The sequence below is a fragment of the Psammomys obesus genome, unplaced genomic scaffold, assembly GCF_907164565.1.
Source record: "Psammomys obesus unplaced genomic scaffold, mPsaObe1.curated_primary_1811, whole genome shotgun sequence".
Lineage (NCBI taxonomy): Eukaryota > Metazoa > Chordata > Mammalia > Rodentia > Muridae > Psammomys > Psammomys obesus.
In genome coordinates, this window is record NW_026585895.1 from 6,857,647 (window position 1) to 6,882,192 (window position 24,546).

At 40.3% G+C, this 24,546-nt stretch overlaps 1 pseudogene; it reads right to left on the reverse strand.

Moving 5' to 3' along the window:
- The window catches only part of LOC129671543 (ATPase GET3-like), a 138,789-nt pseudogene extending 114,732 nt beyond the window's left edge, over positions 1-24,057 (reverse strand).
- Positions 24,058-24,546: the final 489 nt, after the last annotated feature.

The window sequence follows — 24,546 nt, forward strand, 5'->3', positions numbered from 1 at the left end:
TATGTCCGTGTACCACAGGCATGTATGTCCGTGTACCACAGGCATGTATGTCCGTGTACCACAGGCATGCCTGATGCCCAGGGAGGTTGGAATAGGGGGCTGGGTCCATTGAGACTGAGGTTACAGAGGGTTATAAACCACTTTGTGTGTTCTGGGAATAGAACCTGGGTTCTCTGCAAAAGCAGCATCTTTCTTAACCTCTGAACCGTCTCTCTCTGGGCCTCCGATTTACGTCCTAACCAACTGGCAAAACATTTTGAGGAGAGGAACTCCTCCAGAAAAAAAGACTGCCTGCCACTCTCAAAGAGGAAGAGGAAGATCAGCGTGCTCCCCGTGGGATGAGCTTAGGAGCAGCAGCTTTAGTTCCAGCTCCCAGTGGAGCGACGCTGAGGTGGAGGAAGAATGAAGAGAATGACCGAGTAGAGACAAAACTAAACAACAGCGAAGTCTGAATCACCGAAGTGACTACTGATAGGGTGTAGAAGGGAACTCAACGGGTGTCTTCAGCTTTCTCTTCAGCTTGAGGAACAGTCAACCTTTATGCAAATGGAGTCACTTCGATCATAGCAAATGCTAGTCATGCCGTCCAGGAAGAGTGCCAAACCCATAGCATCACCCTGGCCAAAGCCTAGTGCAAGTTCCACTATTTCCTCCCGTGTTTACTCGCATCCACCGCCATCAACAAATTACGCTTTACCTGGTGTCGGAGACTGTCCGCTTCAGCTTTACCCATTGGGATAGGCTAACGAGCCTCAGCAACACCCTTCTGCGTCCGAAGACAGTCTCTACACTTCCATCCACAGGAGGGAAGATGCCCTAAAACATGGAACCTCTTTCCATAAGCTTAAAACTCAACAGACTATTTCGGAAGAAGTATTTAGAGATTTAAAAACCCCTTTCAGCCAAGTTAGTGATTTGGGGCAGAGTGGTTGTGTTTTGTTGGAGAAAAGGGAAGAAGTGTGAAAGTGAGAATATGGATTCTTGGTAACATCTGAATATTCTGTTACTAACTGACTGTGATGTACTTTGCAAATGCTCATTTAAAAAGAAGCACCATGACTAATAAGGCCATTCTGTCTTGAACCAATAGTTCCACACCACTGGATAATAAAGCAAGACAGCAAAGGTTATCAAGAAAAACTGATTCTTGAAAAAAGCACATAAGAATTTTGTGTCATTTCTAGATGATAGCTGAACAATCAGAAAATAATAGGGAATGAATTAAAATCAGGTTGGATTCATGAAACAACTTACTAAATAGGCTAAATAAATTAGAAATCAAGAAAAACAACAGGTTTTCTTTCTTTGTTTTGCCAGCAATTGTTAGGAATGTAACAGAGGCAAATGTAGAAAATGCCATGTAGCTGTTAATGCATAAATTGGCTTCATTTAATTTTCAAGGAAATTACTATGAAAATGGGCTGGTGAGATTCTCAGCAGGTAAAGAGATTTGGCACTAAGCCTTAAGAGCCTAGTTTAATTCTGGAGAGCCACATGGCCAAGAAGAAAACCAACTCACCCAAGCTGTCTCCCGACCACTACATGTACATGTGACAGGTACAATCACACACAAAAAATAAAGAGATGTATCTTTTATGAACACTCTTAACATGCCTGAAAGTGAAGCCATGGACCAACTCTTTGCAAGACTCAAGAAAACAGTAATGGAACTATGCTTGTCAAATGGCCATTATAATGCAGACCTAAGTCACACATCTGTTCTGTGCTTTTTTATCTATCAGTAGGGTAGTAAAGCAGCAGTAATGTATTTTCTACCTAGAAAAAAAAAAATCATAAAAAGTTAGGAATAGGTACCTACTGAAATTAAAGAGTGGAAAGTATTATTTAAAACACACCAGTTTTGATGGCTAGTGCCATAACACACTAAAATATTAAAAACAACATGAAGCTAGAAAGTAATTATAAAAGATATGAAAATTATTGCAAATTTTATTTCTTCTGCAAAAAAAAAATAAATGAAAAAGGAGGATAAATAGGAGATAGAAAGGAAATGAGAAAAAGATAAGGAGTCTCAAGAAGAGGAAGGGGTCAAGAAACAAGAAGAAAACCTCCTGTTTTCTCTGTTTGTTCTTATTCCACTTCTGCTTTCTTTTCTTGTAGAAGCTCAAATGGGGGTAAGGGGAAGCAGTGGTGCACACACTAGGACAGATTCTGAAGGGAGTAATACAAGGGTGGAAACTAGAGGGGGAATCACCATAAGGTTTGATAAGGAGAAACATGTTAAAAATAGAGATGTGTGCATAGCCACACGACAGCAAATCTGTATACATTAGATACATTTTCTCACATTTCTCAGTACCAGACTGAACTGTATGTGAAGCCACCACTGTCCCACATTCACATGGCCACTGAAATGGCTGAGTGTGGTAGAAATGTGAAGATCAACTGGGAAGACGCTATAAGTCAGCTACTTCAGGCAGTGCCCCACAGACAAGCAGAGGACAAGCTCTGTGTTGGAGGCAGCAAAGGTCAAAGAAAGCTAAGAGCTTGAGTGCAGGCAGGGAGAATGTGCTCATGAATGAAGAGAGATGCACTCAGGATCCCCAGGATCCCCAGGCCAAATCTACCATAAGCGGTCACACAGGAAGCTTCTGTTCAGTCTCAAATTGTGCAGGGAATGGATGAACTTAATATAACCAAATGCTGCCTTTATAAGTCTGATATTAGTGTCAATAAAATTACCGAAAGACAAGAATGACTATCTGTTATCTTTCACTTATGCGCCCGGTGCTGTTGGCTTTCTGTTTAGTATTCACAAGTGTTCGGGTTACTTATAATACATTTCAAGGACACTACTTTATTGTAAAATAGCTTGAGTATGAAACTAGTCTTTTTAGGGGCACCATCTGTTGTTCATGACACTTTAAATGAAGGAGATTTCAGTTGCTAAATATTCCAGAGAAACATATGAAGAGAATTCAAAGATTTGGGGTTTCTAAGAAAATACAATATCCCTAAGCATGAAATGAAACCCTATTCTTAACCAAAAAGAAACTGTTTAATTATCTTTGATATGCATAGACATTTTCCTGGAAAAGCAAAATAATACATTCATTGGATTGATCTTTCTTAAATCAAGAAATAAATGAACAAAAAAGTAGTGAGATTCCTACATTTAATTATGTAAGGACAGAGACAAATGAAGGTCGTGCATCATGCCTTAAATCAAGTGGTCCTGAAGAAACCAAATAGATCACGCCCCAGCCCAAGATGGAAACATGAATTAGTCATCAGAGGACACAGCTGAGTATTGGAGAAAAATAATCTAATGCCATTTCCTGGGCGACTCATACTCCCCAGCTGTGGTGACTAGTTCTTTTACATAACTTAAATATGCTAGAATTTCTCATAAGGATCATTAATGACTACTAGTTAGGATTCTAAAGTTCCTGCAAATTAGAAGTCATCACATAAATAATTAAACAGAAGGCCACCTGTTAGTATGTTTTGAGCAGTGTGGAGAGAGGCTTTCAAGAGCACCCAGTTAAACTATTACTAAACTTTTCCTAGTTTATACTGTGTATATTATAATACAGGAGAGCTGCCATTCTTTTCTAAGCTATCTAACCTCTACTAATCTACACCATCAATAAACCAGTTGAACTGTAGCTTTGTCAGAGCGCCAGGGTCTGGAAGTATTAGAGAGGATTGCCATTCTGCTCCCTAGATTGTACACTACATATCACCGTAAAACGGTACGCTGGTGTTCAATATTTTATACGGCTGAAGGATGATGTTAGACTTGAATTTATTGCCACGCATACTTGAAACTAAATCATATAATACCTGAAACACTGTTTTCAAGTTATCAGCTAGCATAACTGATGGGAAGACATTTTCTATAAAAATTCATTTTGGTCTCATTTTTCATTTGCTACCTTATTGTTTTATAGCTTCCTAAAATATTTTATACTTGGGGGAAAAAATTGACATCTTCACATAGAATGGCGTTGTGTAAGTAAAACAGAAAACCAAGACTTGCTCCCACTTTGAGAGTAGTTTAATGTTTTCAGTTCAGGGTTTTGCTAATTGGAGCTGCTAATATTTGGGGAAGAAGTATTTATCTTGGGACAGAAATCATGTCTGTCTTGTTGCAGACATGATGTCAACCAGTATGGTTGACAAAGGTAAAAATAATATTGTGTATTTATCTCTCAATTACTGATTTCTTGTGGAAATACCAGAGTTCATCATGAACCTCAGATAAGATTCTACTTAGTGGTCCCAGATGTTCATACAGTGACTATTTCTACACTTAAATTCCAAAATAATCATATATTCTAAGGTTTGAAACAGTTTTAGTCAGTAAAAGTCAATGGAGCACTTTCTAAGATATTGTGTTGTTTAGAACATATGGAAGTCTATACACAAAGAGTTTTCAAACTGAATAGAAAGAAGAAACATTACTAGTGTTAAGGGGGGAATATGAATGACTCAATAATAAAAATATTAACTGATAAGTGACTGAAGACAGATTTCTTCTGAAAAGATTGCTTTTATTCTTTTGTCTTCTGGAATGCCAGCAGTTTAGCAATGCAATGAAGGGAAGGGGAGGCCTCATTTCTAAGTATAGAAACCATCATCTTCTATATTTTTCCACAATTTGAACACAATGTGTGATGTGCAACCTACTGTGTCCTGTGATATGGAGCTCACGAACTCCCACAGCTACTATTTTGCTTTGTTTTGTTTTGTTTTAAGACAGAGTATTTTTATGTAGCCTATGCTGTCTTTGAACTCCCAGTCTTCCTGCCTCTGTCCTCTCAAGTTCTAGGATCACAGGTATAACCCAGCAGCATGCCTAGGCGTTTGTTCATTGTGTTCCCCATGGTCATTCACACACAGTGATTGCTTTGTTTACATAGGAGTCAAATTAGCCAAAACGAATTGTACATAATTACTCTGCATAAGGCATGCTTTCATGCGGCATTGTATTTGGGCATTTAACACTGCATGGCCATTGGAGAATATAATTAGTAAAAACATCATAAGGTTTTACAATAACAAATCACCGGTGCTTACTTAATGGACATTCACCTAGGAATAACCTCTAAAGCCACTGTATGTAAGATGATCTCTCAACTAGACATAAATCATGAAGAAAGATAATCCACAGATAAGAGGAGTCAGGCATTTGTGTCTGTATCACTCAGGTGAAGGAAAAGTCCATGTAACTCAAAGTAAATTAATTGGTCCCTAACCTTCATCCCACTGCCATAAAATAAAACTGATGACGCTTTCCAAGGACCTCGGGAGTGCCAGAGTATGAAGAGATCACCTTGCTCATCAATACGTTAGAAGTCAGACAGAATACTCCACTTGAATTGCATTATGATGACTTAATTTTCTTATATCGATTTTATATTTGTTTGAAATTACTCTACAGGAAAAAGGAGATCTCTAGTAAAAGGGATAAGATTAAGTCTTTAGTAAATCTACTCAAGAAGAACACAGAGGGTAATGATCTTAGTGAATTCAGTAGGAGTGGAAAAAAGCAAACAAGCCTTCAAGCCTGCCACACCACCAAATTTTATAGACATTAATGGTTTGCTTGTGAAGAGTAAAATGAGAGCACTTGTGTAGAAGAATGGCAATGCATGGATCATGCTTAAGGAGAATTAAAAGTTCTCAGGAGAACGTAGTGTTAAATTTATCAAGAGTGACTTTAACAATCAAGGTAAAATAAAATCAATTTTTTAAATAAAATAGAAAGAAATCATCTTAGGAAAGAAAGTATCTTTGTAATTTCAAGATCTATAACCAAGACTATCAAGAGAGTTTCTACTGTCATGAATAGATTTATTGAACAGTTTTACAGCTATTGTTCACTGTCATAGATAATAAATCATCTACTAAGTCATATCCAAGCCCTTCCTGAATTTATCTACAGTTTCAGCTAACAGTACCTACTGTGTGTCTGGCTCACAGTTAAGCTCTACTTTGGAATATTAAGAAATCTCTTTTAAAGAAGAAAACAGGAAACAAGCAGAAACCTGCCACAGAGGACCTCTGAAAGGCTCTGCACTGCAGACTATCAAAGCAGATGTGAGATTTATGGCCAACTGTGGGGCAGTGTGCATAGAATCTTATGTAAGAAGTGGGAAATAGTAAGATCCGGAGAGGACAGGAACTCCACAAAGAGAGCAACAGAACCAGAAATTTGAACACAGGGGTCTTCCCAGAGATGCATACTCCAGCCAAGTACTATGCATGGAGATAAACTAGAACCCTGCACAGATGTAGCCCATGGCAGTTTAGTGTCCAAGTGGGTTCCATAGTAATGGGAAGAGGGACTGCCTCTGACATAATCTGATTGGCCTGCTCTTTGATCACCCCTCCCTGAGGGGGGAGCAGCCTTACCAGGCCACAGAAGATGACAATGCAGCCACTCATGAAGAGATCTGATAGACTAAGATCAGAAGGAAGGAGAGGAGGACCTCCCGTATCAGTGGACTTGGGGAGGGGCATGAGTGAAGAAGGGAAAGGGAGGGTGGGATCGGGAGGGGAGGAGAAAGGGGCTTATGGGGAGATACAAAGTGAATAAAGTGTAATTAATAAAAAATAAATAAAAAAGAAAAAAGAAATCTCTTTTTAAAATATATCATTTTAACACACACACACACACACACACACACACACACACACACATATATATATATATATATATATATATATATGTATATATATATATATATATATATATATATATATATATATATATATATTTGGATGGAAGGTTTGAGAAGGGGTTTCTCTGTGTAGCCTTGGCTGTACTGGACTCGCTTTGTAAACTAGGCTGGCCTAGAACTCACAGAGACCTGCTTGCCTCTGCCTCCCCAAGTGCTGGGATTACAGGCATGGACCACCACACCCGGATCAATATGTATTAAAATATATATGTATTAAAATATCAATATATATAATTTCTCAGAGTCTTGACACATATTTTTTAACTTACCTAAAATTTCTTTAGCTTATTTCTAAAATAATATAAAAATACAAACAGGTTTAAATATATTTTATTTTCACATAACATTATTTATAACTGCAACTCCTAGAAAAACAGTCACCCTTGGAACAAGTTAGAGCACTCAAGAAAGAGTGGCCCAGCTCAGGGTGAAGTCTGTCTTAATTGATACATGTTTGGAAAAGTCATTTGAATTCAATTTGTTGGGTGATATTCCTTCTAAGAAGGAAAGTGCTAACATAGAATTTGGGTACAATGAGTGTTAGACACCTTTTTAAATACCCTGTTGAGCTATTTTATAGCTTTGCATTTAACTATAAAGAGCTTTACACAGTACCTGATAGGTATAAAAGTGCTCTTGAAATGTTAGTTCATAAAGTCAGGACCATCTCTCTCTTTCTCTAGATGTTCTGACTTTTGCTTATGAGGAAAGCTTGGCTGTCAATTTCATTTCTCAAAGAGAAAGAATGACTTCTCTGAATGATAAAGTTTCAGAAAAATAGGTGTTCGAGGAGATGGTTCAGCAGGGAATGGTGCTTGCCAAGCCAGTATAACAACTTGAGTTCAATCCTGGAGAGCCACATGAAGGTAGGAGGAGAGACCCAACCCCACAAACTTGTTCTCTGGTTTCCACGTGTGTGAAGTATGCACACTCCAACACCCACATGAGATTACCCACTGTGACTTGTGGGGTGGTTTGACTTATGTGTGTGAATGCTTGGCATAGGGAGTGGCACTATTAGGAGGTGTGGCCTTGTTGGAGTAGGTGTGGCCTTGATGGAGGAAGTGTGTCACTATGGCAGACTTGGAGGTCTTCTGTGCTCAAGCTACGCACAGTGTGGAGCTGAGTGTCCTCCTCCTTCTGCCTTTGGACCAAGATGTAGAACTCTAAACTCCCTTCTCCAGTGCCCTGCCTGCCTGAAAGCTATCATGTTCCCACCATGATGATAATGGACTAAATCTCTGAAACAATAAGCCATCCCCAATTAAACCTTTTTCTTTATAAGAGTTGCCTTGGTCATGGTGTCTCTTCAAAGCAATGAAACCCTAACTTAAGACAGAAGTTGATACCAGGCACTGGAGTATTGCTGTGATAGGCCTGACCATGCTCTTTTTTGAAGGAATGTAAATGTGGGAACTTTAGAAAAGCAATGGAATTGCTTTAAGTGAAGCATAATGGGTCCTTCTATTAGAAGCATGGAAGACAGGGGTGCTGAGGGTGATTTGAACTAAAGGGGACTGGCTCAAGAGGTTTCAAAAGAGAAGAATTTTAGTATGTTGCCTACAGATCATTCTTGTAATATTTTGGTGAAGAATGTGGCTGCTTTTTGCCCTTGTCCAAAGAGTCTGCCTGAGACTAAGGTAAAGTGATCTAGATTACTTGCATTGGCAAAGAAAATCCCAAAACAGCCTATCATAGACTATACCATGGTTCACTCATATGAAGAGCATTTTCATGAAATGGAGCACGTTTTAAAAGGAAAAATACAAAATATATGGTTCAAAGATTAAAGGGGCACCAGGAAATGGAATGGAGCTAAATCCTGTGTTCAAGGATACTAAATGGAAATAAGTAAGTGGTATCCTAAGGACAAGATCCCCACCCAGCTAAGCTTTCATCTTGTGAAAAGAAATTATAAATAAATAAATAAATAAATAAATAAATAAACAAACAAACAAACAAACAAATAGGTAGGTAGATAAATAAATAAATAAATAAATAAATAAATAGATGAATGAATGAATGAATAAATAAATAAATAAATAAATAAAGCTTAGTAACAGGCTAGCCGGTACTTGCCTTTAATCCAGCACTCAGACAGAAGCATTTAGATCTCTGAGTTCAAGACTGGCCTGGTCTACAGAACAAATGCCAGGACAACCATGTTGCAGGATATTTGAACCCATTATGAACACAAAATTGTGGACTGTAAAACCCTGTTTCTTGTTTGTTGGGCTTGAGCCCTATCACACACTTTTAATCCAAGAACTTTTTACTTTAAATAGGTGATTATGGTGTGGTTCCCTCAGCCTTAGCACACACCTTTAATCCAGGAGCTTTCTGTACACAGAATTTAGTAAAGTTAACCCTAGGTCAAGAGACAGAACAAGAAACCAGCTGACAAGTATTAAAGAGTAGGAGAAATTTTGAGTTGAGGAGTTTTTACAACAGTGTAGAGAAGGAGAAAGAACTTTTAGCTCAAGCTCTAGCTTTAGCTTAGGCTTCAGTTCCTCAGCTCCTTGGATTTTTGAGCTTCGAGCTAGCAAGCCTGCGGCCTTGGGTATTTTGGTCTTTTTCTCCTGGGCTGTCATTTGAGCTAGTGAGCCTTTTGGGTTTTTTCCATACTGACCTGAGCTGAGAAGGAAGGTCAGCTGGGTGCTTTCTCTGCCTCTCTGAGCCAGCAGATTTTTCACCCCAGCATCTGGCTCCTGAGTCTTTATTGGTAAAATAGAAAGGATGGAATTTTCATTTTTTTAAAAAACGACACAACGAAGCTTAGGCAGTGATGGAAACTGTGGAAAACAGAAAGCTGGTAAAGATATAATTGAACAAGGAGCCATTTCCAGCTCCAGAAGCACCACAACTTGGCAGCTTCAGTTATGTGATTCTGGCTTTAGAATCAAGGACAGAGGAAAGGGTTATGGAATTTCCCTTCAAGACTAAAGAAAGCTGCTGAGCCCAGGAATGTAGCGGTGGTAGCCCTGCATGGAGGCCCAGAGAGGCCATTGTGTGAAGCTGTGAAGGTGAAGCCTGGATTGCATTGGAGACCCCAAAAGATGCCAGAGCCGTGGGATACCTGCTAAGGAGAGATGCTAACAGGGAAGAGAGCCAGTCCAAGAGAAAGAACTGTGTTTCAGTCAACAAAACTGGAAGGAGGTGGAGCTCTGAAGAGCATTTTGACATCAACTATGGAGCTGCAGAGTTTGGAGTTTGCCCAGCTGCTTCTTGGTGTTGCAGCGGTCATTTATTCCCTCACCATGCTCCCTTCCTTACGTTGTGGAATGGTAATATATACCCTGTGCGATGTTATGTTAGAAGGGCAAGATCACTGCTTTTACTTTGATTTTATGAGGGATTACAGTTTAGAGAAGAGACTTTGAACTTTGGACTTTTAAACATTGTTGAGACTGTGATAGACTGTGGGGACTTTTGAAGCTGGACTAAATACAGTTTGCATTATGTTCTGGCTACAAGCCTATGGGGCCAGAAGTGGACTGTGGTGGTTTGAGGGATATGGCCACCATTGATTCGTGTGTGTGAATGTTTGGCCCGCAGGGAATGGCACTCTTTGAAGATGTGGCCTTGTTCAGGAGGTATGGCCTGATGGAAAGGTGTCACTGTGGGAATGGCTTTGAGGTCGCCTATGCTTAAGCCACGCCCAGTGTGGAACTTGGTTTCCTCCTTCTGCTGCCTGCAGATGAAGATGTCGCAGCTCCAGTACCGTATCTGCCTGCTTTGATGATAATGGACTAAACCTCTGAAACTGGAAGCCATTCCCAATGAAGTGTTTTCCTTTCTGAGAGTTTCCATGGTTATGGTGTCTCTTCAAAGCAATAAAACCCTAACTAAGATGACTTTGTCTCTTAGAGGCCATATTAGAACCAACAATGTCCTCGGGATATGCCTCATTGATTATCCTGACATAAAACCAATTCAGTGTTGGCCCTGAGTCTTTAAGCTGCCTTTCAGTCTGTTGTGTGACTGCAGCAAATACTTGTTGTGTGGCCGGTCTCAGGAAATCTGATTGCGGTGTCAGGTCCATCATTCAGCATTATCAAAAAAATTTATTGATTCTGTGACCTATGTTTAAATCAAGAGAAATAGGATTAACATAAAACATTTGATATTAGAACATCTTTCTGGTGACCAGCATCATCAGCGACTGTTGTCACTGCCGTAGCAAATAAGAATAAGGTTTACGTGTGTGGTTTAGTGCACTGCAGCCTGCTTCCGTGGTTTCAAATGCCCCGTCAAGGACTCACTTATCCAGGAAGTGCACTAGGGAGTAAGGACACACAGACTCTTATTAGCAAAGTAGGTAGAAGTGAAACAGACACTTCAAAGGGATATAAAAAGCAAGATCAACTGTTTAACATGAAATTACTAAAGAAGGGACTCGGAGGAGTCAAAAAGACACTCTTAACCTCTGCATTGTTCTAGAAATCCACATATACCTCAAAACGATACCTGACTTCCTAGAGCGTCAAAAAGAAAGCCTTAATTACTATGTGAACACATTTGCATGTAACCTACATATCCCCTGCATATTTAAAATCATCTCTAAACTGCTTAAAATACATACTACAATGGAAGTGCTAGGTAGATAGTTATACTGTATTGTTTAGGAAATGACAAGAAAAGGACGTTAAAAAAAAAGGGGAAAATGTTCTGCATATGTTCATACTTATGAAAGTCCTGCTGATTTTTCAAACTTACTAAATGTATGTGATAATGTAGGTTTAAAGAAGACAGTGCATTGTTTAGGCTTACACAGACACTGTGTAATGATCCAGCCAGGATTGCTAACATACCCATCACCTTAAGTATAGATCATTCTTTGCGCAAACATTAGAAATTCTCTCTTCCGGCTGTTTCAAAATACAAAGTAGATAATTGTTTACTGTACTTACAATAGGTCACACAAACTTGCTTTTCTATTTTTATCATATAAATTGCTGTGTGTGTGTGTGTGTGTGTGTGTGTGTGTGTGTGTGTGTGTGTGTGTTATTGCTGCTTGTTTGGAATTTAGTTTTTTTTTTTTTTTCTTTTAAGCAGGCATTTATTTAGTCTCAAATTTGCTATGGAATCAATCCTTGATCTCCTGGACCTCCTCCCTCCATTCCATCTTAATCATAAATGTATACTTGGGGGCCAACAGATTTCCACCCCATCACCTTCCTGTACTCTCCAGCTTCTGATAGATACACTCTATTCTCTGCTTTTATGGGGTCAACTTTGTAACTATTACACGCATGATTGTGGTCATGAAATAACTGTTGCTTCTACCTGGCTTACATCACTTGAGACAATATCCTCCAGATTTACCCATGTTGTTGCAAATGATACAATTTCATATTTTGTGTGGCTGAATAGTACCCTATCATATACGTATCCTATGTACACCCTACATGTTTTTGTTATTCAGTCATCGCTGATTATTTCTTGGATGTTATGAATAGTGGACACTAGAGTGAACAGAATAAAGTAAACACTAGAGTGCAGATGTGTCTCCAACATTTCTTTTTCTTTGGCCATATACTTAGGATCATTGGGTTATATAAAAGTGACTCGTGACTTGACCCTTATTCAAATTAGAACAACTCTTTGTTGAGGCAACTATGAGTTCCAGGCAATTGCAAATAGCGTTGTTTTCTCAATGTCTTTTCAGCAAGTTTGCTATTAGTGCAAATTAAAACTACTGATTTTTATATGTTGCTATAAAAAAAAAACAAACAAACAAAAATGAAAAGCCTCTGCTTCTTTGGAAAGCTGACTTTCTGAGATGCAGTCAGGGTTTAACAGTTGAATTTCTCTCTGGCAGCACCTGCCACTCCCTGCTGTCCCAGCCGAGGCGTATCCTGGTCCACGCTCCGGCCTCTCACTTGCAGGATTTACTCAGTCTACTAAAATAGCTTCTACTAAAATAGCTCTACAAAGAGCTGTTCCAAGATCCATGTCACTTTTATTTTTATAAATAATCCAATGGCTAAACTAAATTTTTAAAGCAACTCGTGAAGGTTTGATTGTTCACCTTGTTTCCTATCAATATAGAAAGTAATGCTCATAAATTCATGAATCTCTGAAGGTGTTGAGTGCATGAATCAGGACATTTCCTAAATGATTGCTGAGAACATTAAAAAACACTTAATATGAATGAAATTACACATTGTTTTCAAACCCCTTGATGGAAAACTCAAAACATTTGGGTTTTAATTCTCATCATTTCCCTAGAGAGTTTCCTGACTACTTAAGGCACTTTGACAAATAGCAAACTTTGGCCAACTGCTAAAGAGAGATCGGAAGTTTTTCTTGGGTTTTGTTTAGCTTTAAGTTGAATACCCCCCCCATTACTTCAGATTATTTCCTAGAACCTCTATTTTATTTCAAAGAAATATAATAGCTACCGACAGTCCTTGAGAAATTAGGATTAAGTTGCCAGCAACACTGAGGTGAAGCAAGCAATAAATGGTGAAAGGGTTTAGTCCCCACAGGACAATTTATTGTAAGAGTGTTTGCCTATTCCTTCGTTTCTACTTTAGCTCTAATTTAGAAATTATATGATATTTGTATTTTGTTATTCTCCATAACTAATTGGCAAAAGTTCCTCTGAGGCATTACTGCTACTAGAAACTACTCAGGACTTAGAATTGGCCCTGTTAATGTTCTGATTACTCTCATGTGATAGAAATTCTAGAAAATGTAAAAAAAAATAATACTAGTAAGTGTAACTACCTCATAGCTATTGATAATGGCTTTTCATTCACATGGAAACAGTACTGTTCCTGCACTTTCGCTTACTAATTTCTGTTGCATTTCAAATTAAGAATCCTGAGTTCTAGTCATAGCTCTGGCAATAAATCATTAAATGAACCACCTGAGCCATAACAAAGAAATAGGCTGGGTGTGTTTTAAGGTTTGTTCTCTAAAATTTTATGGTTCCAGGTATATTAAAGTAGCGCTAAATATTTATTAAACAAGCCAGAGTGGTGCTGACAGGCTATCAGAAGTGAGCCCTTGAGTAAAATGTCTAACAGCAGGGGCAGGACAATGAACTTCTCCAGCTTTCATCAGCCGTAAACCTCCGGAGTAGGAAAGAACAGCCTAGAAATCCTCACATAAATCTACCTCCCAGTGGTCAGCTGAAAGTTGCTCTTTGTATTCTCCCATTATGCAGCTGCCCAGGAGACCTTCAATACATTAATATCTTTTCAATGTTAATATTAACACTGCCTCCTCCTACTTAAAAAGTACTTTAAACCAATAGTTTCTCCCTACTCCCAAGAGTACTCCTCACAAAGCAAAACTGCGTGGACCAGCATTCTTATCCCTCATACTGTGAAAAACAGACACAAGTTCGCTCGTAAAGCGTACTTGTTCAATTATTCCGATCTTGTGTGTGCGCTTAGGTTCTGTAAAGAAGAGCATAAATCAAAGACCACAGGCAACATGACTAAGCTTTTTTTTTCTGTTTAAGATTATTTTATGGGGGAGTGTGAGGCAGGGAGAGGTGGGGAACATTGCAGCATCCCCAGGCCCCACCAGGGGGAACAGACCCCTCCCACCTTCTAAGTGGCTTCTCCTGTACTATGGGGGGGGGGGGGGGGCTGTAGGGGCAGAGAAGATGTCCGAACCCTGTGGGGTAACAGTGGCAGCTCCACAGTGTGAAAGTCTTCATCCAGGTCTTCCATCTGGTCCAGGTGTTTGGCCTGGATCTGTGTCGAACCTCACACACCTTGCAGGGCTTTTCAGGGTCAGGGAGGACAAGCTGGTTGATGATGATGTTGTGGAGGTCAGTCTTACACTTGGCCAGCTCCTGGGTCAGCCGCTCCGTCTCAGGCAAGGACAAGAATTCGGCGATGCGTGCACAGATGAAGGCCTTCGGTTCAGGGCCCTTGAACTGTTCGCTAAGGGACCAGATGTCAGGAAACGCCTCTTCTAGCTTGGAAGCCAGCTGGTCTGTGTTCATGCCCCCCAGGTCCAGCACATTCCACATCTGGGAGATGAAGGCGCTGACCCGGTTCTTGATCTGATCTGCATGAGGCAGCTCAGGCCCTGCTGCACGATGGTGCGGAAGCTCAGGATCCTGAGTGTGTATGGCCAGAGGCCGCTGTGTTGAATACAACCTTTGAGAAGTTATGCCTTTCACCAGTCTTCGACCTCGGCCCAGCTCTCACTCATCGATGATGGGGAAGGCGCTCAGCATGTTGTCTTCCTGGGGATCTCCTCAGGGAGCTCTGCCACGCCCAGGCTCGGGTGTCTCCACAGCAAAGAGGTTGTCACAGCCTTTGATCTTGGTAGACACCTCGGAGAACTTCTGATCAGAGATGTTGTGAGCTGAGTCTGTGGAAATGATCAGAACACTCTCACATCCCTTAGACAACAGGGCCGCCAGGCTGCAGCTGCAGGCGCCAGCCTCGCCCTGATCCCTTAAAGGCTGATATTGCTGAGCATGGGTTCGAACCAACGGCTACACTTCGGGCGCATCCTCGAACATCTCTGCTTCAACCCCCACCTGGCCACCCCAGCCTCCACCTTGGATCCCGACCGAACATTTTTTTTTTTTGGTTTTATGGAATTTATGTTTAATGTACAAAGTTTTGTAGGTATCTTTGGGCCTTCACAAAACAAAACAGGGATTGTTATATCTAAAAGGGTTTGTAAGTAAGAGCATTCTTTCTTTACACAGCATTTTATAGAGGTGGTGTTTATGTTTTTCAGCGTTCTTAACCAAAGGATTTATGAAGTTTCGATGCAAAATTGGTTGTGTCTATTGTAGACATAGAACCAGGGAAAGGTTCATCTCTCTTTTTAAATTGTATTCATTTATCAGCTAATGATAATTTATGTCCTATGCACTCCTCAGAATCTTTGAAGCCCAAAACCTGAAACCTAAATTCAAAGCTCAAACTTAGTACTGTTCAGTTAGTAGTAATAAACAGTCCTTAGTTCATACACTGAGAATGAAGGTTCTGGTTGTGGCTCAGTTGGTAGAATACCAGCCACACAAGCACAACAGCCAACAGAATAGGAGAGTATGTTTACAGTTTCTGAAGACACCAAAGAGTCATAGAAGCACACAGTATTGTCACAAATATCAATTACAATGACTCAGAACTTATCCAACTCAACATAGGAAAAATGACCCTAAGGGGAAAAGAGGCCAGGAATATGAATGACCAATTAAAGAAAGATAAGTAAATGTTAAACACATCTAATGCATTCATTGGTCACCAAAAAATAAAACAAGTTAAAACAAAATGTCACTATAGTTAACAAACTGGTCGGCATTTGGAAGCTAAATACTGCCCAGGGCACAGAGGGATAAGATGCCACAGAAATGCAGCTTCTATAGAATGTCAGAGAAGCTTGCCAGGCCTTTTCTTGCATACCAAGTGTACATGTAGGAAATATACAACCATTCGTTGTGTTTATCAAATCATCAGAGCCCGTCAGAGGTCTGCCTTCTCTTCAGATCATGATGTGGAGGAAAGCAGGAGCCTTTAATTCTTTTGAGTCTGGGAAAGGAGCAAGGTGGGTACCGGATAGGCATCCTTGAAGACCTGCCTTCAGAGCGGGTTCAGTGCCAGAGAAGGGGGAGGAGTTACACGGCCTGAGAACCCTACAGAATCACAGTACATCTTACACTTCTACAGAATGTGGCATCTTCTACTCTGTGCTTCAGCCATATTTTCCATTTCCATTACAAGACCTTTAAGTCTTATAAAAGCTAATGTGAGTTGTTGTCTCAGTGTCCTTACTTTAGCAAAACACCTGAGAGGAGATAACTTAGAGGAGCAGAAGTTCACTAAGCTCGCGGTTCTAGAGACTGGGAATTCTGGATCCTCACATTTGCATCTTTTCACTTTGAGAGAGGATCATCTTCCTGCACCATCACATGGTGAAGAGTATCATCCTCTAAGACAAAGCAAACATGCTAACGTCCATGCTCTGGTTTCTTTGGGTGGAAATGAATTTTTACTCTGATGAGGACTTTCTAATTTAAATAACAGTGAATGAAGTGTAAGGAAACTGCCTATGGCCATAGATGTACATGACCTCTACAATATATAACAAAAAGGCATTTCCATTTTATATTCTCAGAATAAGGGTTATTATCCCAAGAATACTCCAAGAATGTCAAGTCTCTTTCCATTCAATCCAATACTTTTGGATTGATTATTTCACACACACACATGAAAATAGAAAAGTTGCTTATTAAAAGAAAACTCTCATAGCCAGAAAAAGGGAGGGAAAGCAAAAATTAAGAACTTAATACGAAACATTCTTTAAGTTGCAGTTGACTGACTCATTTACTTTTATTTTAAATTCCTCTATCATACAGTACATCTAATCCAACTGAAGTTTCCCCTCCCTCCACTCTTCCCAGTCCCCCATCCACTTACCTTAAAACGGGGGGCGGGGGGAGTAGAGGGGTATGCCTCTGGATATCCACCAAACACGGCAAAACAATAAACTAGACACAAACCACAAACAGTCATATCAAGGCTGGGAGAGAAAACTCAGCAGGTGGAAAGGGTTTGACTGATTTTCATATCTTCATATCTTCACAGCAATACAAACACAGTCACTTGCAGAATTGGTTCAGATTGCTTTAAAAGCCCGGATCCATTCAGTTCTCTATAGAAGTGTTTGAAAGTTACTTATGTTAATATGAAATGAAGCTGATACTTTTCCACAATAGCAAATGCACACTAACGCTCCCACCCAAGGAAAAAAGAAGTACGGGATGGATTTTACCAAAGCTTTGGTGAAAAGACAAAAAACAACTGACTTCGCACACATGAATGGGTTTCCTTAACAATCCAAGTACAGCTGAGCATGTTGACTACAGCTGGGACTGAGACAGAAGAATTGAAAGTTCCAGCCCCTCCTGGGATACATAGCTAAACCTTCCGTTAAAAATGTCCGTATGCATATTGGTACCAGGTGCAGTGGTGCACGCCTGGTCCCAGCACTCAGGAAGCAGGGGCGGGCAGGCAGACCTTTATGAATCTGAGGCCAGCCTGGTCTACATAGTGAGTTATAAGCCAGCCGGAGCTACACAGTAAGAACCTATTTCAAGAACATAAAAATAAATAAAGATAAAACAAGTAAACAAAAGGAATGGAGGAAGGAAGGAATGAAAAAGGAATGGTGTGGAAGGATGCTCCCTCCATTTTGAGGCGGAACACCCTCCTCTCTGGATGAGCTGTATTGGCGCATTGACCAAAAAATACTCGCCCAGAAACCCTAAGACAATGTGCAATTGTATGGATGGATCTGAGCTCTCACTTGACTTCCTCCTTCTAGCCTTAATCAGCTTTAGCTTCTTGTCAAAGGCCACAATTTTCTCTGGGTGAAGTGACTGCTCTTGTAGGCCACACAGAGCAGGTTAGTCTTGGCTGGAGCATGCCATACTCGGGCACTGCCTTCATGTAGGTGGTCGTGTTATATTATTTGGCATGGAGAGCTTCCTGGATCACCTTCCACAGTTGGCAAGAGGACTGAGAGGAGCAGGGGTTAGTCCCAGCCAGGAATCCTTCCTCTGGGCAGCTTTATGCTCCACTGGGCCAAGTCTCTTCCTTATTTGAAAGGTCCACCAGTCCCAGCATGGAGTCAGACCTTACCTAACCCTGACAGTCAATGACTGAATCTATTGAATCCCAAGGTCTCCAGGTCTATGCACGATCAATACAGGAACTTGGGGGATAAGTTATTGATGTATGAAACTTGGGAAATGCCTTAAAGCTGTGGCACAGGTTCAAGTGAAATGAAAAACAATAACAAATATAAAGATCTGTAATGATTTTTATTTCAGAAAACCATAAAGAAATATATGCTTCTAGAGACAAAATAACTGTTAGCTGACCCCTGAATATTCTTCTGGTCCCTAACAGTCTTAAAAGCAAGACTAGAGAGCTAAGAATCCAATTACTTCAAGCCACATGGCATATAACTAAAGTAAATAAATAAATAAATCATTAGTGACGCTTCTGAAAGTGTGATTTAAAAATAATTATGCCTGAAATTTGTTAACTGATTTTTAAATAAAACTTATGAATAAAGCATAATAATTTACACCTAAGGATTTACCCTTCAAACATTGAAGAAAAGTGTGATATTTCCAGCTTTTAATGTAATATTGAATATCTTTCTCCAAAGAAATTAAATGACTTTGATTCCCCCAAATTGGGTCTGTTAGCACTATATTGCCTGAGGGTGGTAAAGCAGTATCTAAAGTGTGGGAAGGACCACCTGTCTCAGAGTCGTTTCAGTGTTTAAAATATCTAAAATACTCAACTTTTCAGCCCTTCCCAAACCAGGGAGAGCAGACTAGCTAGAGATGGGAGCCTGGGGGTCTGCATTCAAAACCAACTAAAATAAAGTAAAATAAAACTCCCCAGTATCCTTAAATCATAACCTGGAGGACTAAAGTACTTAAGCACTCAAATTAAAATGTGGAAAGCACTGTGTTGTAAATACAAAATATAAATAGGATCTTGTCTCTGAATTTATAAATATTGCTCTCCACAGAAAATCAGCTCAGCATAATGATTAGGGGCCTTGGCCTAAACCTCAACAAACGTCTCATTTCCTGTGCCACTATTTCCCCTTCAGAATGATATCAACAAATTATTTAAATTTGCTGTGATAAATAGGATATACGTTAATCCCCTGCTCCTCCCTCAGAAGCACAGTGTGAGGTTAATTAAATAACAGCTGCAAAATACTTGGGGCTCTTTAGAAAAAGATATTATATAAGACACAATGCTATATATGCTACTTTTTTTCTCTCAATGATGAAAATAGGCTAACTGTTCTTGAGAAGCAGGCCTGCAGCAGAGAAAACAACCATGACACAGATTTCACAAGTATTAAATTCACAAGCACAACATTTTGTCACGTTTGGTAGGGGACCCACAGAATGCTATTTATCCCTCTGTTCTTGCACAAAGACCACTGCCATCTTGTGGAAAATCACCATTGTCCTTGTGAGGCTTCTGTGTGAAACGGTGACAAGTTAATTGGGCTTTCTGCTACAGAAACAAAGATTTGTGGTTTGTGGATTCTTGGTCATTCTGAAGCACGCAATCCTGTGATACATAAAGGCTAAGTGAGACCACAGGAAGACCAAATGAGGGTCAGGTAGTTCTAATGGAAGGAAGCCTTCTATAAACAGGACATCTTTTGGGGTTTTCAACTAGACACAGTCTACAAACGGGACTTGCACCGATAGAAAAAAAATCAGCTTTCCAGTTTCATTATGTTCTGGTATTAAGGCAAAATAAATAAATAAAAAGAAAAAGAAGAAAAGAAAAATCATCATCACTAGAGATCAGTAAATCCACTGTTGATTGCTCTGGGAAAAATATGTCAATCTGTAGACATTATTTGTGTTCATTTTCAAATGTAGAAGAAGGATTGCTTTCAGAAAATATATGAAGAGAGACCATCGCACAGTCCTCAAATCTATCAAGTTCTGATAAACAATTGTCATATTTTCAGAAACACACGGTGAATTTTGAAATCCATCCTACAAAAACAGGTTTTTAGCCAAAGTTGATTCCTTTCTAGCCTTTCTCATATTTGCTAACAGTTGTGGCATTTTGGCATTTATAACAAACTATACCTAAAGAAAATGTAGGAAAGGTCTTTTATTCACTCCAAAAAGAAAGCATGAAAGAAAAAACCTTGCCATTGCTGTCATCATTTTTATGTGCCTTCAACAAATGAGTTCTTCTTTGACATCTTTGCTTGTTCACTTCTGTTCTTCCAGTCTGCCTCACTTCAGGACTCAGCTATGTTGTCCAACTTCTGTGCTCATCCTTTTGTCAGAAAACCAAATTTAGATTGGTTTATGCCATTATGTTAGAGAGGGAATAAGTCATGTAATCAATGCACCACTGTGTTTTGTTTACTATGAATTATTAGCCAATCACTACTTACATCAAGCAGTAAAATAGAAATTTAAAAAAAATACGCCCCAAGGAATTGGAAAGGGTGGAGTGTTTAAAATAAGAGTTATTTTTTTTCTGATTCTGGTGACCTAGCCCAAGGCACACTTGAAGAAAAATCTATCTATTAACACACTCAAAAAAAAAAATCTGATGGTCAGGCCTTGATCTGTCTTATCCCCAGCTCCTATCTGAATCTTTCTGGGGATAGCGGTTCCTATATTTAGCTAAAACTATGGCTCTCAAGAGAAATGCATTTTATTTTGCACTGATTTTTCACTTTGGTTTAACCATAAAACTAATTTCAGACTGATGGTTTCTGCACTTAAAGGCTGAGTTCATCTTCTGAGCAGTGTTCTTTCAGGGAGCAGGGGAAGGGAGGGCGAGGCAGGCCCTCAGGTAGCCCAGGCTGGGAAGTCAGCACCCTCTTACCAGCCTTACCACAGCTGGGATCAGGGCCTGCTCCACCACACTGCGCAGCTCTCAACTGCAAGAGGAAAACTCTTTTTTTTTTCTGCACTTGGGGATTGCTGTTTACAGTGTCTCAAGAGTGTGAACACAAGAATATCAGAGGAAATACCTGTGGGGATATTCCCTTTCCTCCGAGTTTCCAGCCCTCTCCAAATTCTCTCTTTCTATACACACACACACTACAAATTCTTTCTCACACACACAAACTCACATACATATTCAATCTCACACAGTCACACATACAGTCTCTTAAACACACACACACATACTTTCTCTCACTCACATTCATACATCCTTTCTTATACACACACAAATATACTCTCTCACACATACACACACACATTCTCTTTCTCATACACAAACTTACTCCCTCTCTCACAAACACATACTATCTTTTTCTCACACACAGGAACTCACACACATTCTCTCCCACGTATACACATTCTCTCTTACACACAAACATACACATACATTCTCTCTCTCTCTCTCTCTCTCTCTCTCTCTCTCTCTGCCTTCTCTAAGCTCTACAGGACCAGGGTGTGTGGCCTTGCTTACCTTGCAGAGCAACAGCTGCCTGCAATTTGCTGCTGTGGTCCCAGAAAAGCTGTTTCTAATATTCCCTCTTCTTTAACCCTTTCACCACCCACTCCATGTGGTCACTCTAATTGACAGACAAGACCACAAATACAGCCCTTCCCTTCGAGGTTGCATTCTAACAACCAAAATATAAAATCAAAAGGTCTTAAATGCAGAAATTTCTTTTAAATTATTATGGAATGAAGTTATTTGTATCTCTAATCAACATGCCGCTTCATTATGCCATACATCTGAAGCCAAACCCTGGCAGTATGGGTTAAAATAAGGATCAAAATAAGTTATTTTCCCTTCTGTTTTAAACAATTTGTTTCAGAAATGGTTTCTTTTATATGAGTCACAGCTATCTGTAGCTAAGCAAAGATCACCTTCTCTTTCCACCTGAGGGCTGTCATTTCCACATTAATGCAAAAGAGCTTTCTTGTGCCTCAGTGTTGAAGTAGAACAGCAATAAAAACATGCATTTTTAATTCTCTGAGAATTTTTTACATTGTATTTTGATAAAATTTTCCTTTCTTACCCTCCCAACATTGTATACTCTTGTTTTTCATAACTCACGTCCAATTTGTGAATCCATAAACTCTTGGGTGTATGGCTACCCACAGGAGTCTAATCAATCTATCAGGCACTATGCTCTTTTTTGGGGGGGGGGGAGGAGACCATTGAGACAGGGTTTCTTTGTGTGGCTCTGGTGGTCCTGGAGCTTTCTCTGTAGACCAGGATTGTCTCAAGCTCAGAGATCCACCTGCCTCTGCCTCCCCCAGTGCTGAGATGAAAGGTACACCATTGAATCCAGCTCAGGCACCGTGTTTTTTTTTTTAATAATTTAACTTTACTTTTTACAATTTATTAACATTACATCCCAATTGTAGCCCCCTCCCCTGTCTTCTCCCTCCCTCTTCCCTGATATTCCCCTCCCCTATTTCTCAGAAAGGGTAACCTTCCTCCCCTACCATCTGACCCCAGCCTATCAAGTCTCATCAGGACTGCCTGCATCCTCTTCCTCTATGGGCTGGCAATGCCTCGCCCCAGGGGGAAGCGATCAAAGAGCAGGCAACAGAATCCATGTCAAAGACAGCCCCTTCTCCCCTTACTAGGAAACCCACATAAAGACTGAGCTGCCTTTAGGCTGGCTACACCTGAGCAGCAGATCTAGGTCCTCTCCATGCATGGTCCTTAGTTGATGTAGCAGTCTCTTCAGGTGCCCCTGGGCCCAGATTTGTTGGCTCTGTTGGTCTCCTCGTGGAGCTCCTGTCCCCTCTGGGTCCTTCTATTACCCTGCTCTTTCTTATGACTCCCTACACTCTGTCCAAAGTTTGGCTGTTAGAATCTGTTTTGATCCCCTGTTGGGTGGAGCCTTTCAGAAGATATTTACAGCAGCCTCCGACCCTGTTCCTTCTCTTCAACTGATTCCAGTGTCTATTCTGTTTGCCCTTCTGAATGAGAATTAAGCATCCTCCCTAGGGCCCTCCTTGTTGTTTAGTTTCTTTAGGACTATAGATTTTAGTATGCTTACCCTGTATTACATAGCTAAAAGTGAGTATATACTATGTGTGTCTTTCTGGTTCTGGGTTACCTCAGTCAGGACGATCTTTTCTAGTTCCATCCATTTGCCTACAAATTTCATGATTTCCTTGTTTTTAATAGCTGAGTAAAGTATTCCATTGTGTAAATGTACAATTTCTGTATCCATTCCTCAACTGAGGGACATCTAGGTTGTTTCCAGATTCTGGCTATTATGAATAAAGCTGCTATGAACATGGTTGAGCAAATGTCCTTGTTGTATGGTGGAGCAGCTTTTGGACAATCTGGTGCTTTCTCGGACAATTGGGAATAGTGCTTCCTCAAGACCCAGCTCTACCACCCCTGGACATAGGCACCACGTTCATAAAAAGAAGTGACTTCCCCTCTTCCTGGAGACTTCCCTTTCCCATAGCTCCTTAGCTGGGAACCATACCTGCAGCTACCTCCCTTTTCCATGTTGGGACTTTTCTCTGACTCCAGCCGGCACAGGTCTTGTGCATACTGTCACAATCACCATTGTTTACACGTGCAGCTGCCCTGTGCGGAGCGGAAGCACCCACCACCCCTGGTTCTTACAGTCTCTGCACCTCTCTTCCACTATTAAATAGATGTCCTGTTTGAGGCTGAGCGCTCTATCGACTCTTGTTTTATGCCCTTCGTGTAAGAAATCTAAGAAAATCACACACATATGTGTCACTTTTTCTCCTTCAGCTAACCTGCCTATTGTAAAATTCCAACGGCTCTGCTCTCCCACCTCCTTCCACGTGGTAATTTGTCAGGCTGACGGCTTCTCGTTCTACCATGCATTAATCCGGTTCAAATGCTGCCGTTTACCAGCTTTACTGGATATAATCCTCTCCAGTTTCCCCACTGAATTTTAGGTTTCATTCCTGAAAGCGCCTCCAACAGCCTCGTTTCAGGCAGCCCTGCCAGTTTCCATCAAACTGATAGGCTTCAGTCCAGGAAAATAAGTAGCAGGAAGTGGGTCGTGGCTTGAGAAACTGTTTGCCAAGGCCACTCATTAGAGCACTTGAACACAGACCGTCACTTTGATCACTTCTGATTTTCTTCCTAATGAACCCAAGGTAAATATATGTTGGGCATGATGAAAGGCGTCTTCTCAGAGTGAAAATTAGCAAATTGCATCTGTGTAATAACAGGCCTGTTAGAGTGCTTCCTTACATAAAACACAGAGATATGCTTTCTGTCATAAAAATGTTTAGACAGCTATGGATATAAATATATTTCTTTGTGTTTACTGTGTCTCAAAGCACTGTTTATTTCATAATTAG